This window comes from Schistocerca serialis, chromosome 8 (genome assembly GCF_023864345.2).
Source record: "Schistocerca serialis cubense isolate TAMUIC-IGC-003099 chromosome 8, iqSchSeri2.2, whole genome shotgun sequence".
Classification (NCBI taxonomy): domain Eukaryota; kingdom Metazoa; phylum Arthropoda; class Insecta; order Orthoptera; family Acrididae; genus Schistocerca; species Schistocerca serialis.
The window spans coordinates 612,085,612-612,103,063 of record NC_064645.1 but is presented as its reverse complement, the minus strand read 5'-3'; positions in this window follow the sequence as shown (position 1 = coordinate 612,103,063).

The window sequence follows — 17,452 nt, the reverse complement described above, 5'->3', positions numbered from 1 at the left end:
GTTACCAAGTTAGCTGAATTTCTCCACTTGCGCTATTAAGTAGTCCCACCATATCAATGTCAATCACTTGTCTACCCGCCAGGGTTGCCGAGAGCGGTAACGCCCGGCTTGTTGGACTCGGGTAGCCGCGCCGGCCGCGGATCGAATCCGCCCGGCGGATTAAGCACGAGGGCCGATAAGCCGGCCAGCCTGGATGTGGTTTTCAGGCGGTTTTCCACAACCCGCTAGGTGAATACCGGGCCCGTCCCCATGTCCCGCCTCAGTTACACGACTCGCAGACATCTGAACACATTCGCACTATTCCATGGATTACACTCGATGCAGACAGCTGGGGATGGAGGCAGGAAGGGTATCCAGCCACTTCAGCCAAATCCAATTAACGATGGCTGACCCTGCGTAACTGCGGGACAAGGCTCCAGCGATAGAATAGAATAAAACAGAATTTATCACTTGTCTCTTCTCTAATACTGTTCTGTAATTTTCTTCGTTTTCGCTGACAAATGCAATTTCATTAGTGAAGTTTTGCGCTGATACCCTTTCACCCTGAATTTTAATCACAGTTCGCAGCTTCTCTCTTGCTCCTGTATTCTTATCGTTCCCTTGAGATTCCGTGACACAGCGAATACAAGGTGATTCAACTGCTCTAACCGAAGTCGTTTTATGCAACCTACAATGACATATCTGGCCTTCAAAAACCACCATAAGATTTTCCTATCCTTTCGCTCGCTACCCGCAGACTACTAGTACTACACCAAAAAATGAACAGAATCTTTCGTAGGAAATTTAAGTACACTCATGATCATAGCCGGCCGCGGTGGTCTAGCGGTTCTAGGCGTGCAGTCCGGAACCGCGCGACTGCTACGGTCGCAGGTTCGAATCCTGCCTCGGGCATGGATGTGTGTGATGTCCTTAGGTTAGTTAGGTTTAAGTAGTTCTAAGTTCTAGAGGACTGATGACCACAGTAGTTAAGTCTCATAGTGCTCAGAGCCATTTGAACCATGATCATAAATTAAGGATAATGCTGATACGTGGTGAAACAATGCTCTGGTGGGCGGTTTGCGGGTTTAAATCACCTCGAGGTATGACCATGCGGTGCATTTGACCTGTGGTCGCAGCTAATTTACTACGGACCGTGTCGACCGCGTTACGTGAGACACTGCACAGGCTGCGGATGAACCGTCTGCGCCTGCCTGGAGAGTTTCTTGCAGCGCAGACAACTGCTGCGAACTGGGAATCCAGACCTTTGCTCACAACTGAGGGAGAGGACGCGTCAGCTGGAAAGTTCCGCGTCCGCTGACGATGCCGAGAATCCCAGCGTTTCCGACGTGCTGACCACACGCGCGCAGCCGGCTGCAAAAAAGTCTCCGGTCGGATCGGAGGTGACAACCGGCGGTTCTGGAACGCTCCGAGGAGTAGAGCGTTGGCGCTGCCAAAAGCCGCTGAAAGGCTGCGTGTCTCTCCGGAATGTTCTCGAAAGTCATCGTATTGATCAGAAAGTCGCGAGGTGCTGCTCTGTAAAACTATTTGTACACTACTGGCCATTAAAATTGCTACTCCAAGAAGAAATGCAGATGATAAACGGATACTCTTTGGACAAATATATTATAGTAGAACTGACATGTGATTACATTTTCACGCGATTTGGGTGCATAGATCCTGAGAAATCAGTACCCAGAACAACCACCTCTGGCCGTAACAACCGCCTTGATACGCCTGGGCATTGAGTCAAACAGAGCTTGGATGGCGTGTACAGGTACAGCTGCCCATGCAGCTTCAACACGATACCACAGTTCATCAAGAGTAGTGACTGCCGTATTGTGACGAGCCAGTTCCTCGGCCACTATTGGCCAGACGTTTTCAGTTGGTGAGAGATCTGGAGAATGTGCTGGCCATAGCAGCAGTCGAACATTTTCTGTATTCAGAAAGGCCCGTACAGGACCTGCAACATGCGGTCGTGCATTATCCTGCTGAAATGTAAGGTTTCGCAGGGATCGAATGAAGGGTAAAGCCACGAGTCGTAACACATCTGAAATGTAACGTCCACTGTTCAAAGTGCCGTCAATGTGAACAAGAGGTGGCCGAGACGTGTAACCAATGGCACCCCACACCATCATGCCGGGTGATAAGCCAGTATGGCGATGACGAATACACGCTTCCAATGTGCGTTCACCGCGATGTCGCCAAACACGGATGCGACCATCATGATGCTGTAAACAGAATCTGGATTCATCCGAAAAAAATGACGTTTTGCCATTCGTGCACCCAGGTTCGTCGTTGAGTACACCATCGCAGGCGCTCCTGTCTGTGATGCAGCATCAAGGGTAACCGCAGTCATGGTCTCCGAGCTGATAGTCCATGCTGCTGCTAACGTCGTCGAACTGTTCGTGCAGATGGTTGTTGTCTTGCAAACGGCCCCATCTGTTGACGCAGGGATCGAAACGTGGCTGCACGATCCGTTACAGCCATGCGGATAAGATGCCTGTCATCTCGACTGCTAGTGATACGAGGCGGTTGGGATCCAGCACGGCGTTCCGTATTACCCTCCTGAACCCACCGATTCCATATTCTGCTAACAGTCATTGGATCTCGACCAACGCGAGCAGCAATGTCGCGATACAATAAACAGCAATCGCGATAGGCTACAATCCGACCTTTATCAAAGTCGGAAACATCATGGTATGCATTTCTCCTCCTTACACGAGGCATGACAACAACGTTTCGCCAGGCAACGTCGGTCAACTGCTGTTTGTGTGTGAGAAATCGGTAGGAAACGTTCCTCATGTGAGCACGTTGTAGGTGTCACCACCGGCGTCAACCTTGTGTGAATGCTCTGAAAAGCTAATCATTTGCATATCACAGCATCTTCTTCCTGTCAGTTAAATTTCGTGTCTGTAGCACGTCATCTCCGTGGTGTGGCGATTTTAATGGCCGGTAGTGTGTATAGGCTATTGGCTAGAGTATATTATTGCCCCGCCCCCCTCTCCCGACGCCTCGAAATCTCGGTTGTGCTGACAGACTGACGTGTAGTGTTAGTTCCGAAGGAAAAATGTCAACCTTCCTATTATGGAAACCACGATCAGCGGCTAGAAGAGGGGGCGCCATTGTGTGAGAGAAGAATTCGTTACAACTTACAACTTCTATACTTTTTCTACCTTTGTATGTTTCCTGTACTTTTGCTCTCCCCTCCTATGCAAGTATCACCTCTATTGCTATCCCCACAAAACCTCATCACATGTTACAAATCCTATTAACACTCTCCCCCCTCTTATTCCACATCTGACCACTGCCTGCAGGCAGGTTCCCTGGGAGCCTAGAGGAAGAGCGTCCACTGTCGACACTATTAAAAATCTGTTCAGTTTCTTTCGATTTCCCCGTTAGACCGCATTCTGACATCTTCCACTCGACAGTGGGAGCTCGGTGTAAGTTACTGCTGACCTGAAAAATGCTGTCCAAACTATTCGCCTTCAGCTGTCTACCATTTAGCGTGATTTGCTGAATGTTAAGTATGGCTGTATTTTAACGTAACTTGTCGTATTACAATCATACTGTTACTGGGTCGCATCTATCAAGCACATAATACCTTTGATGTTGAATATTATAAATTTTTAATAGGCTAGAAGTCAACATTCACCTAATTTTTGATAGGTATTAGAAAACTGATAGTGTCTTGAAAGGAGGATATAAGATGAACATCAACAAAAGCAAAACGAGGATAATGGAATGTAGTCGAATTAAGTCGGGTGATGCTGAGGGAATTAGATTAGGAGATGAGGCACTTAAAGTAGTAAAGGAGTCTTGCTATTTGGGGAGAAAAATAACTGATGATGGTCGAAGTAGAGAGGATATAAAATGTAGACTGGCAATGGCAAGGAAAGCGTTTCTGAAGAAGAGATTTAAGTGTCAGGAAGTCGTTTCTGAAAGTATTTGTATGGAGGTTGCCGTGTATGGAAGTGAAACATGGACAATAAATAGTTTGGACAAGAAGAGAATAGAAGCTTTCGAAATGTGGTGCTACAGAAGAATGTTGAAGATTAGGTGGGTAGATCACGTAACTAATGAGGAGGTATGGAATAGGATTGGGGAGAAGAGAAGTTTGTGGCACAACTGGACTAGAAGAAGGGACCGGTTGGTAGGACATGTTTTGAGGCATCAAGGGATCACAAATTTAGCATTGGAGGGCAGCGTGGAGGGTTAAAATCGTAGAGGGAGACCAAGAGATGAATACATTAAGCAGATTCAGAAGGATGTAGGATGCAGTAAGTACTGGGAGATGAAGAAGCTTGCACTGGATAGGGTAGCATGGAGAGCTGCATCAAACCAGTCTCATGACTGAAGACCACAACAACAACATTAGAAAACTACTCTGTTTTTGTCACAATGTCTTTCTACTTTTCCTTCAAATTTAGGTAGTTCTAAACAAATCTATACAGTTCGTGCGTTATCGGTGTATTAGCCAGCCTCAGAGTTCTGTTCAGCAACATACTAACCCCAGACAGTTCCATGCCGTCAGGGTGGAATTCGCACTCCTGCAACGCCTTCGTTCCTTTGAAATTTTCCATCGAAGCAATTCACTGCGGCAACACTGACTGTTTAATTCGCCTCGCCGCCCGCACAGGGCTTACCTCGCACGATACTTAAAACAAATTGTATAATGTGTTAATTCTTGTTTCAGTTCTTGTATCGCCGCTTATTCTATACTTAGCTCTAAAAAATATTTTAAAAAGTCACATACACCAACATACATACGGTACCTTGCAAAATACAGAATTTTACAGCATTTTATCGAGAACATTCACCACGAATTTTGATTTTCCCCTCATTAAATTCTACTTTTATCCTTAGTAGGTCCTTAAAGCAAAGACTGAATTTCGACTTTTTGCAAAGTGATGGGGCTCTGCAACTTAATATTTACAGCAGTAGTGGGGTAAGTGACTTGAAGTGCCTCTAATTTAAATCTCGTGTAAACCAACCGCTATTTGACAGGACGTCGTTTTTCTGTGACATGACGTCCAGTTTGAATGAACTTCTAGGTTCGTCTGAGTCTATATTTGCTCCTGGGCACGCCATACAATTCAGTATATGGTTTTGGAATCTCTGTGTGACCATGATGTAATCTAGCTGTAATCTTCCCGTATGCCCGGCCTTTTCCAAGTATACCTGCTCCTCTTGTGATTCTTGAACATATTATTACAGAAGTCAATTAGTCTTTCTCCTCTCTCATTTCCTGTCCGAAGCCCATATTCTCCTGTAACCTTTTCTTCTGCTCCTTCCCCTACAACTGCATTGCAGTCTCCCATGACTATTAGATTCTCATATCCCTTTACATACTGTATTACCCTTTCAATATCTTCATATACTTTCTTTATCTCTTCAGCTTGTGACGTCGGCATGTGTGCCTGAACTATCGTCGTCAGTGTTGGTCTGCTGTCGATTCTGATAAGAACAACCCGATCGCCGAACTGTTCACAGTAACCCATTCTCTGCCCTACCTTCCTATTCATAAAGAGTTCTACTCCCGTTCTACCATTTTCTGCTGCTGTCGATACTACACTATGCTCAGCTAACCAGAAATTCTTGTTTTCTTCCCATTTCACTTCCCTCACCCCTAATATATCTAGATTGAGCCTTTGATTTTCCCTATTAGGATTTTCTATCTTCCGTACCACGTTCAAACTTCTGACAAGCCACGCCCCGACTCGTAAACGTTTTCCTTTCGTTTGTTATTCAGTCTTTTTCTTATGGTCACGTCCCACTTGGCAATCCCCTCCCAGAGATCCGAATGGAGAGATACTTTTTCGATTTAGGCCACATGTCCCGTGGATATACGTTATGTGTCTTTAAGGTAGTGGTTCCTATTGCCTTCTACATCCTCATGCCGTTGATCAGTGCTGTTTCTTCCGCCTTTACTTCAAGGGAGTACCCTAAACCTCTGTCCGCCCCTCCGCCCTCGTTGACTAGGACGTTGGCAGAATGAGGCTGACTTCTTATACCGGAAGTCTTCAGCCGCCAATGCTGGTTATTAATCAAATTTTAAGCGGTGGCCTGTTTCGAACACGGGACCGAGGACGTTTTGATTACTAATCAAAGACGCTACCAGTCCTTGTAACGCTTGAAAATGGCCTAAGGCTGAAATCTAGACAGTGTAATAAAGCATATCATACAGTCAAATGGCGGCTATGTCTTTCCGTAAGTTTTATATGACTGTTGCTCCACATGAAAGAAAAAGCATCAGCTGTCGTTTGTATCTAGACGATTCTCATAATACCCGCAAAACGACTGAAAGGTTTCCTTTAACGATAGACAGTTGTGGGAATTCTACTGTGAGACCTTACATGGCCAGTGGTATTCCCCATCTGTCTTCCAGGTACTACGAAGGCCCTCCCTCCGTCTCGTACGTGCTTCCCAGTTGTAAAACCTGTACACCATCGGTGAAGACAAGGCCTCATAAAAAGTTGGAAAAGAACCTCTTAGAAATTTATGTGACGGGTTTAAATATTTGGCGCGCAGGCACTATTAGGGAGAGCAGTAAAGCTGGGAAGCGAAAGAAAAGCAACAGCCTTTCCGCCACAATGGAAAGGTGCAACGTCCGCGGACGGGATCTGCGCGTTCCTTGGTTCGCTGTGACTCGCGGCGGGGAATCCCTGGAACACAGGCAGCTTCAGGTTACCACGTAATGAGCGCCGGCATTCTTGCGGTCGGCTGCAGCCGCCGGACGTCGCCGACCGGGCCGCCAATCACAAAGAGAGTCTGACAGCTTCGTGAGTCTTTTGTCTGCGCGCTCGCTACAAACAGTACCGTACAAACCAGTTTGTTCCGTGTCCCGTAACGATGGTGTAAGAAAGGAGATGTCTGAATGGATACTTTAAAATACAGTGCATTAAAAAAAAATCATCCGATTTCGCGGGGCTATATCTTCTATATGTATACCACAAACACGTCACCCTTCATACGATTTCTTGTAATTAAATGTCAATTAATGACGCACTGACCGTAAAAGCCTTTAGGAGATCATAAGATGAACAATAATGTCGTTGAAAACGCGTTCTCCCCGTGGCTGCGTGATTAGAGACATCGATATACGAAAACGGAAGAACCTATGTTTGCTTTCTGCTCTATGCTAATATTTCTCGCCTTTTTATTCTTCACCTTTTGTAACAGATTCTAAGATTAACAATCACATTTGTATTTGTTCGTGTGCGAAGTTAACATGTCATATTTGGCGGTTTCCGTATTTACACTTGCGTATTACGAAAACGCAGTTTCGGCGGACACTGAATTAAAGAACTCTCCAATATTCGTCATATTTAGTACGGTTTATTCTGCTAAAGTGTCGCGAAACGTACGTAAACGTGGAATGTAAGGACGTAGTGCACTTAGCACTGAATTGCAGTTCCAGTTGCTGTTGAACATACGTGGGTTCACACTTTTTGCTAGTTTCTCGTTATAACTGAGGAGCAAATTTTAAAAGCAGAAGACGGATTTCTGACGACCAACGTAAGCTAAACTTCTTAACACACTGGTTATTAGTAACCTGCGAAACAGGACTTACTATTTTATGTTTTGCCAACAACGCGTTTCGCCTTGTTTAAGGCATCTTCAGATTGGCTGACGTAACAGGTTTTAAACACTTACGCCGCTGTCTATGCAAATGTCTTACCAGGCAGACACTGTTGTCTATATATGAAGAACTTTGTATGGTATCCTGATACAAAATAGTGTTGAGTACACGGGAAGTCACGTTTAAAATCCACAAAAACCTCAGTATTTTAAACATGACCTCCCATGCAATCAAACTTTTTTATATCAGAGGACCACGCAACGTTCTTAAAATACTGACAGCGGTTTCTGCTTACTAAGACATCTGCGTAGAAGGCAGCATATGTGTTATGCCACCCAATCTGAACATGCCTTCAACAAGGCGAAATGCGTTATTGGCAAAATATAAAATAATAAAGTCTGTTTTGCAGCCAAAAATACTTACCTCTTCAAAACATTTATCACTGGTTGTTGTACCATACTGTCATTAATTGAAAAAAAATTATGTTAGTGATTGTTTTGCATTTCCGTAGTTGCTGTATCAAGATACTTTCCGATATCTGCAGTGACATATCCGAAGCACCTCAAAGATATTACTACAGTTCATATAAAAAGCTAATGTCAACAAAACATGATTAATGAGATGTAAAATGTACGTACTATCTGTCACATAGATTGCTTAACAAAATCTACTACATAGGTTGTTAGAAGGCAGATAGCGTCATCCTGGAAAAACCACTTTTAACTATGATCATAAGCCTTGAACATAACAGTGATACATCAACCATGTAATTACTTATAGCATGGACGTACACAGCGAAAATTACCAAGTCTTCCGTATATTTTTAATTTTAATCGGCGTAATAGACATACATTGAAGTGCCAAAGAAACTGCTACACCTACCTAATATCGTGTAGGGCCCCCGCGAGCACGAACAAGTCCCGCAACACGACGTGGCATGGACTCGACTAATTTCTGAAGTAGTGCTGGAGGGAACTGACACGATGAATCCTGCAGGGCTGTCCATAAAGATCTCTTCTGAACAGCACGTTACAAGGCATCCCAGATATGCTCAATAATGTTAATTTCTGGGGAGTTTGGTGGCCAGCGGTAGTGTTTAAAATCAGAAGAATGTTCTTGGTGCCACTCTGTAGCAGTTCTGGACATGTGGGGTGTCGCATTGTCCTGTTGGAATTGCCCAAGACCGTCGGAATGCGCAGAGGACGCCGGCCGGAGTGGCCGTGCGGTTCTAGGCGCTACAGTCCGGAGCCGAGCGACCGCTGCGGTCGCAGGTTCGAATCCTGCCTCGGGCATGGATGTGTGTGATGTCCTTAGGTTAGTTAGGTTTAATTAGTTCTAGGTGACTGATGACCTCAGAAGTTAAGTCGCATAGTGCTCAGAGCCATTTTTTTTTTTTTTTTTTTTTTTTTTTTTTTTTTTTTTTTTTTTTTTTTTGCACAGCGGACATGAATGGATGCAGGTGATCAATCAGGATGCTTACATACATGTCACCTGTCAGTGTCATATCTAGACATATCAGGGGTCCCACATCACTCCAACTGCACACGCGCCATACCATTACAGAGTCTCCACCAGCTTGAACAGCCCCTGCTGGCATGCAGGACCATGGATTCATGAGCTTGTCTCCATACCCGCACACGTCTATCCGCTCGATTAAAAATTTGAAACGAGCAGGCAACATGTTTTCGGTCACCAGCAGTCCAGTGTCGGGGCTGACGGGCCCAGGCGAGGCGTAAAGCTTTGTGTCTTGCAGTCATCAACGTTACACAAGTGGGCTTTCGGTTCCGAAAGCCCATATCGATTATGTTTCATTGAATGGTTCTCGCTATAGTCTGAAAGAATATTCCGTGACGTGGTAACAGCCTGGTCCCTACCTATCAAAGACCTAAAGTCCATACGTCTGAAACGAAAACGATGGCTACAACATTTCTTTGTCAAGGCCTCTTACTGTGACAGTTTTTCTCGTGGAAGTCTTTCTTTAGCAGCGACATGAATTGTAAGGCGCGCGAACTGCGTTAGAGGAAAGACGATGATGTGAGAAGAAACAAAATTCTTTTTCGGAAATAGTTAGTACTGTATTGTTGGAGCATGTGCCTCATGGTACATTATCGATTTCAAGCAAACTTTGCTCACGTATCACTTACTGTCTGGAAAGAACCACTATGAAGTTAAGAACCACCTACCTCTCAAAGGGTGGGGTTAGGAATGAAAAAGAGGTCTAGCTCGCGACAAGCAAACAGCCAAATCATGTTCATCCAGTATTTGAGAATGAGACGTTTAGTGACTTGCAACAGACTTTACACGTAATTTCAAATCCTTATGAGACTTTTTCTCGCTCAAACACACTGCAAAATTACAAAAGGAAAAAAGTTTATCCGCTACTACATTTGCGCTGTGCACACAGTAAAGCTGCCGTATCACGCATGACCTTGCTTCATTACTAACAACTCTATTCACAACGCATTCCGCAGACAATGTCCACATATATACCACTGGATGTACCTGCAAGATTATATCGTTGTACGACAAATAATTCAGGAGACGTGACGTCATAAACAATGAGCTGGGTAAACACATAAATGCGTGCAAAATTCACTAGAGGTTGTAACACTCCGGTTTGATCTTACTTACTTATCCCGCTCGATCGGGATCTGATAGCAGCCCAAATAGATAATAACTAATGTGACCGTGTACCTAATGGGGCTGGCAATCGGATTGGACTGCTACGGAGTTGTTACATTCCATTTTGTCCTTCTCGAATGCTGTAATAATAAAATGTCTGGTGGCAAGAAGAACAACAACACAGCTTCATTAATCAACGACCTATATTCATCACCAAAACACAAAGGTAAGGAGACAGCCACTGCCTTCGTCGTACAGAATTAATAACGGCTAATCTCAGCACAGGCCCTTTCGTTATTTGTTATCGTCACACGCAATTTCAATCATTGTAATTCACCACTACAATCCAACACTGCAATCAAAATGATTCCGGCGCGGTAGACGCGTAATTACAATATCGGCACAAAAATGTCACTGGATCACACTAGTAATTATACTTTTCACTTTCCCGTATATTTCTAACACAAAGGGGTTAAACCACGGCGATGGCCACTCCCTTTGTCGGTACGGTCTTGCATTCCAGCAACAGACCTCCACCCGGCTCGGCCCGCAGCGCGTACCACACTCCTATCTCAACACTCGCTCTCGCTCTCGCAACCCGACACACACTATCGATTGTTTGTCCTGTCGACCTGTGCTGTCGCAAACTTATAGTAAGGGCCTACGGACCCCTTACATCCCCGCCCTCGAAAACTTCTTTGAAGCCACAGGCGTAAAAGAATTGGCTAGGGAATTAGACATCACTACATATGAACAAAACACACAGTGCAAATAAGTAATGAAATTACAATCACCAAGAAAATCCTTGACTCCGGTAGTGGGCTGCCTCTACAATAATTTTCTACAAAAAGTTATTACATCTCAGAAATATGGCATTGTCCAAATAACACACAACATCAATCCTACTTACTTAACATAGCATGGTAAATATTTTTTATAACTTATCTTACCAAAAATTTCCAAAAACTTTTCACTTTCAAAGGTTTGTACGAGTCATTAACTACATATCTGTTATAACTTGCTATAGCAAAGACAAGAAAAGAAACTAGTTGAATGCCAGCTACCCCTTTGGTATGCCGTCCTTTCAGCGGGGTTCGTGCCGTCCATACTACTACCACACTAACTTATAACTCCCTTCCCAACGCATATAAAAGTTAAGGAAGAAAAAATCACAACTTATTTAAATCTTTAACACAAGCAAATTGAAATTGAGACAAAATATGACATTTATACATTGAATGCCAGCTACCCCGTTGGTATGCCGTCCTTTCAGTGGGGTTTGTGCCGTCCATACTACTACCACACTAACTTATAACTCACTTGGCCAATACACATAAAAGTTAAGGAAGAAATTCACAACTTATTCATTACAGATTCCATAAATTTAAATGCTACATTGTACTGCTAAGCATGTCTTACATAATTATTTGCAATACTACAACTAATGTGGTCACCCAATGAAAAATTTTAAACTACTGATCATTTCATTTTGCCAAGCACTACTGCCATATGTGAATTGTTATCAAGAAAGCTTAGATGAGAGGTACAATATTTCCTGTTATATTCACATTAATTCAAATCCACTATATGGATATTTGTCATTCATTACTCAGTGCCAGAATTCTGCTTCTAAAGCTTGACCTATGTATAACCATAATTGACTCTGGTAGCTAATTGGATACATGAATTACTAATTATTCATTAGTTACACTTTGTTTTATCAGCATGCTTCAGATAAACATGTATACCTACAAATAACTTGCAAACAGATGTTGCTCATGTGCTAAATGACATACTTCAATATTTCAAACATCTCATACTCCATACTCTTCATTACACATAACTTAACACCAACTTCAACTGCAAATAAATATATATCTTCAACCTACATCAATCCTCCATATACTTCAATACTTCAAACATCTCATACTCAATATACATCATTACACATAACTCCCTCAACTTAATAGCAACTTCTACTGATATATATCTTTTCAACCTACATCAACCCTCCATATTTGCTGCAATAACCACATAAAAATACTACTTCAGGCTCCTTAGCCTCTCTGTTCATCATTATTTCACATCATTTATTCGAACAACTATCTCCTCATGTATTTGTTTCTTTATATGTTCATCTACTTACAAGCTGATACACTACTTCAATTTTCTTACCACAGTTGACCTTTTCATGTCTCATAAAACAACTCTATAAGATTACACAAAATCTTGTTTGACCAATTAGCTTCCCACGACATTTTGTATACATTAGCTTTTTTATCTGGTTCTCATTTTATTACTTCTGGCACTATTCACTTTGTAATGTACTCACACTAAACTGAGCTTTCAACTTATTGATTCTTTGACACCTCACACACTACATCAACAGTAACTACTTATCCTTATTTTAAGTCAACTATAAATTTACTACATGGTTCCTGACTGAATTACTTGGATGACCACTACCAATCCTAACTACTACTCACTAACTTTCTTAACCTAAGGATAGAGAAAGATGGTAGAGGAGTGACATTTGAAATTAGAAATAAAGTCTCACCCAGCTGGGAGTGTACCAGTCGCCACTTGGTATACCAGCAAAAGAATTGCTAGCTCCCTACACCTAACTTTCTTCAATTCGTACCTCTTGATCCCTTTGTCTATCACCTCTTCTCTCATAATTCCTGTCATTATCATCATCATCATCTCTCCCATGATTGTGGTGAAACTGTTGACCATTGCCATGGTTCCTACGTCCATTACCCCCACCTCTACCTCTGTAATTTGATGAATTACCAAAATGATTCCTTGGGTCATTACTTCCCCCTCGGTTTTGTTCATTAGCCTGATTGTGTTCCTGTGATCGAACAGATTCCAACTGTTCCAGTATTTCCATCAAGGCCTCCCTATCTTTAATTAGGCTCCCGGATACAGTTTCCTGCATTCTCCGGCTCATTCTTCTTTTTATTGCTGATATCATTACGTCATCACTCAGAGGTTGTTCCAAGGTCTCGTTCAATTCCCACAAATGTTCGGCAAACTCTCTCAAAGTTCCTCTCCATGTATTAAGTGACTTGCGGTGGAGTAGGTCCTCAATTGCTGCACACTGATGACTTTTGGACCAGTATTTCTTCAAGAATTCCTCTTCAAACTGATCATAACTAGTAGTCCCTTCCTTCTTCCTGACTCCCCAAGTGAAGGCCTTACCTTCCATTCTATCTATTGCAAATTGAATCTTGTCTGAGTCTTTAAGATGTGCTGGGAAAACTCCTTTTAACCATTTCATTAATATCATTGGGTGCAACCCTCCTTTCGGTCTAAATTTCTGCCCTGTATTATTCTGGACGTACTGATTATCACTGCTCATCAAGGTAACTACTCTACCTTCCCCAACGGTTAAAGTGGCGTTGCTAATTCGTTTATCAATTTCTTCTATCTTGCTCTCCAATTGCTGCACTCCCTGTTGTAATTGCCTGACCTCCATTGCAACCCTCTTGTTATCCTCTTCTCGTTGCACAGCTATAGCATTTCTCAGATTGACAGCCAGTTGGTTTTGCCTATCTCCTATCCCCTTAACCGCATCATTACATTGTTTCTGCATTTGCGTCACCTCGGTGATTCGATGATTGCAATTTGTTTCCACTTCGTTGATTCTTTCTCCCAATTTGGCTTTCGTTTCTTCAATATCGTCTTCCATCTTTTTTGTTAACTTTCCTTCCATCTTCTCCACGTCTCCCTGGACTTGGTCTATGCTCTTCTGTAGCTTCCTCTCTCTCTTGTCGACGTCCATCTTCAGTCGTTCTTGTAACGCCTGCATTTCCTTCTTCAGACTACATTCCATCTTCATCTGCGATGTTTTGATCTCTTGTGCTATAGTTTCTTGTAAATCTTCCCTTAATGATTTTCGTAAATCTTCCTTTAGTGATGCGTTGTTTTCTTGTAAACTTTTCTCTACTGATTTGTGGAACTTTTCTTCCCTCTCTCTAGTTTCTTTTAAACCCTTCTCTAATGATGCATTATTTTCTTTTATCAAGTTTACCAACATTGACCACTTATCTGCATCTTCTGAAACTGACTTATTCCTCGTCGTTTGTCCCGGTGTCTTGGGATAACTAGTTGAATGTGCGAATGGGCTATCTAATGACAATCCATAATCACTGATTCCCGAATCATCTCTGTCTTCCTGTCCTATCCCTTTCCTTTCAACTACTGCCTCACAAACCTGCTTATCTTCAGTAGACATGTTTGTTTATTTTTAATGCACAGGTAAGTAATATAAAATAACTTCTAGCAACCAAAAACACTCCTAATTATCATGAAACTAAACAAACAGTACCTGCAGTATTTTCAGTTAATCCTAAATTGATACACTATGTATGAATACTGACATAACAACTCTCAAAACCTAATCACTTCAAATATCAATTTTCACATACACAGTTTATGTAAAATGTTTTAAATAACATAAATCACACCACTCATAAAATCTATAAATGTAAAATCCCCCCCAAAAAATAAGCATATCTGTATAATTATCATTTAGACAGCGCAGTATGCATAAATAAGTATGCTCAATTTCAGAGTATTTTTCGCAAACTTTTCGGAAATTACTGCAATTGGGCACTTTTCCTAACATGCAATTCAGTTTACAAACGTTTATTTACCGCAAAAACTGCACATTGCAATTTAATGTTATGTCAACCAGTCGTCTCCACTCACCAACCGACGTTACCATGAGTCGCGATGGTTTGACTTTTGAAATGGGCGTGGGGCTGTACTGCCGCCGGAACCGCGTGAAGTCGTGCTGTGGTGGGACGTCGTAGTTCTCAGCCGGCCGCTCTGTGGCGCTGCAGGCGGGCGTAGTTTGTAGTTCGGCTGCTAGATGTCGGGACGGCGCTCGGTGTAGTGCGCCTGTGCTTGAACTACTCTTTGCACAGGTAGTTGGGATGACGTGTGAAATCACCTCGCAGATTGAAGCTCTTTGTCGCAACTGCTACTCGTGTCTGCGTGACGTCACTCAACAATTGCGTTGCCACATAAATTGTCGCCTGCATAACAGTTTATGGGTCCACATGAAGCTGCCCGATTTTCACTATTCAAAAGGCAATTTCAGTCAAAATATTACCACTAAACACTTCTTTAAAGGCTTTCGTGATGAATTCTTAGTTCGTTTTGCTATAGTAATGTTCACACGTGTCTTTCTTTAGTGTTCACTTTTCACAGTTTTTCGTGCGGATTTACGCGTTTGCACATTACAACACAGTTTATCGACATTGTTACCCTCATCTAATATGGCAAGAAAAAACAGTTTATTCACAATCGTAAGGTTCTATTACTTCGTATTGTTCAAAATGCACTGTTTCTTGTCGCGATTATAAAGTTTATGCTCTGTCCCGATTCAACATTGGAAAATATTTTCTTCGCATCAAATAAGATAAAATTACCTATTGTTCTTTGCGATTCGTCCGAAAATTGCACTTGTCCTTTCACGGTAAGCCAAGGGTGTAACACTCCGGTTTGATCTTACTTACTTATCCCGCTCGATCGGGATCTGATAGCAGCCCAAATAGATAATAACTAATGTGACCGTGTACCTAATGGGGCTGGCAATCGGATTGGACTGCTATGGAGTTGTTACATTCCATTTTGTCCTTCTCGAATGCTGTAATAATAAAATGTCTGGTGGCAAGAAGAACAACAACACAGCTTCATTAATCAACGACCTATATTCATCACCAAAACACAAAGGTAAGGAGACAGCCACTGCCCTCGTCGTACAGAATTAGTAACGGCTAATCTCAGCACAGGCCCTTTCGTTATTCATTATCGTCACATGCAATTTCAATCATTGTAATTCACCACTACAATCCAACACTGCAATCCAAATGATTCCGGCGCGGTAGACGCCTAATTACAATATCGGCACAAAAATGTCACTGGATCACACTAGTAATTATACTTTTCACTTACTATACTTACTATACTTTTCACTATATTTCTAACACAAAGGGGTTAAACCACAGCGATGGCCACTCCCTTTGTCGGTACGGTCTTGCATTCCAGCAACAGACCTCCACCCGGCTCGGCCCGCAGCGCGTACCACACTACTGTCTCAACACTCGCTCTCGCTCTCGCAACCCGACACACACTATCGATTGTTTGTCCTGTCGACCTGTGCTGTCGCAAACTTATAGTAAGGGCCTACGGACCCCTTACAAGGTACAGAAATATGTAAAATGTGTCATATGTGGCATGCGTAGATGCCTCAAAGCTGCGGGTAAAAAGCTCTTCCTAAACACCTGGACCGATCTCAACCAAGCTTGGTACACATACCACTTACCATCTGGGAAGACAGACATACTGTGTAGTTAAGAACGAACAACTTCCTATTGGGATCGGAGTGATGATGTGAAGAGAGAAAGGGGATGGTCCGACAGAGAGGGGGGAGGAGAACACTAATACGGGGGAGGAAAAAGACAAGCTTTCGCTCGTCCCGCTCTCTAGTGACATCTGACGGTACTATCTGTAAGTTCGGTATTGCCGCTGCAATTTATTCTCGCAATAGGAATTACAGTCAGTTTACCACGATGTATTTCGTTTGCTAAGCTTTTAATTTTTCATTAATTTTCTTCCTTATTTCATCTGAATGTCGAAATTTGAAGAAAATCGGCCAAAAACTTTAAAGAAAATCGGTCACATATTTTGCGAGTTGTTTGGTAACTACGTTTCTCATATATTGTGTATATTAAAAATATATACATAGCCTCTGTCCGCTCAAATTTCCGTTAGTGGATCGTGCAAAAATTTGAAGTAAATCGGTAAAGAATGTTTCGATATTTTTGGTAACACCCATTCTCATTATGTATTACATTTCACTATGAAGGGAGAGTCACTAACTATTGTCACCTAGAATAACTCCGAAAATATGATAGTAGCTGAACAGTTTGTGGGACAAATGTTGCATGGAACATCGAGAGCCATAATATGACGTTAATCTTTTTGTTGCTACATGGGGTCGCGTCAGAGATATGAAGGTCAACTTTTTTTTAATGGGATGATATAGTTTGGTACTTATTTTCTGATAGCGGCTATCGAGACGAATCCAATGATGTGTAATAGTAACGTCTTTGAAGGTCAACGAAAGTCAAAAAGGTGGCATGAACGGTGTTTCTCGACTTGATAGACCACAAGTGTCCCGTATCGAACTACTCGTCTCAACTTGCTCTACGCTACTGTGGTACATTTGTAAGTAGGCTGTTTATGTTTTCTCTATGT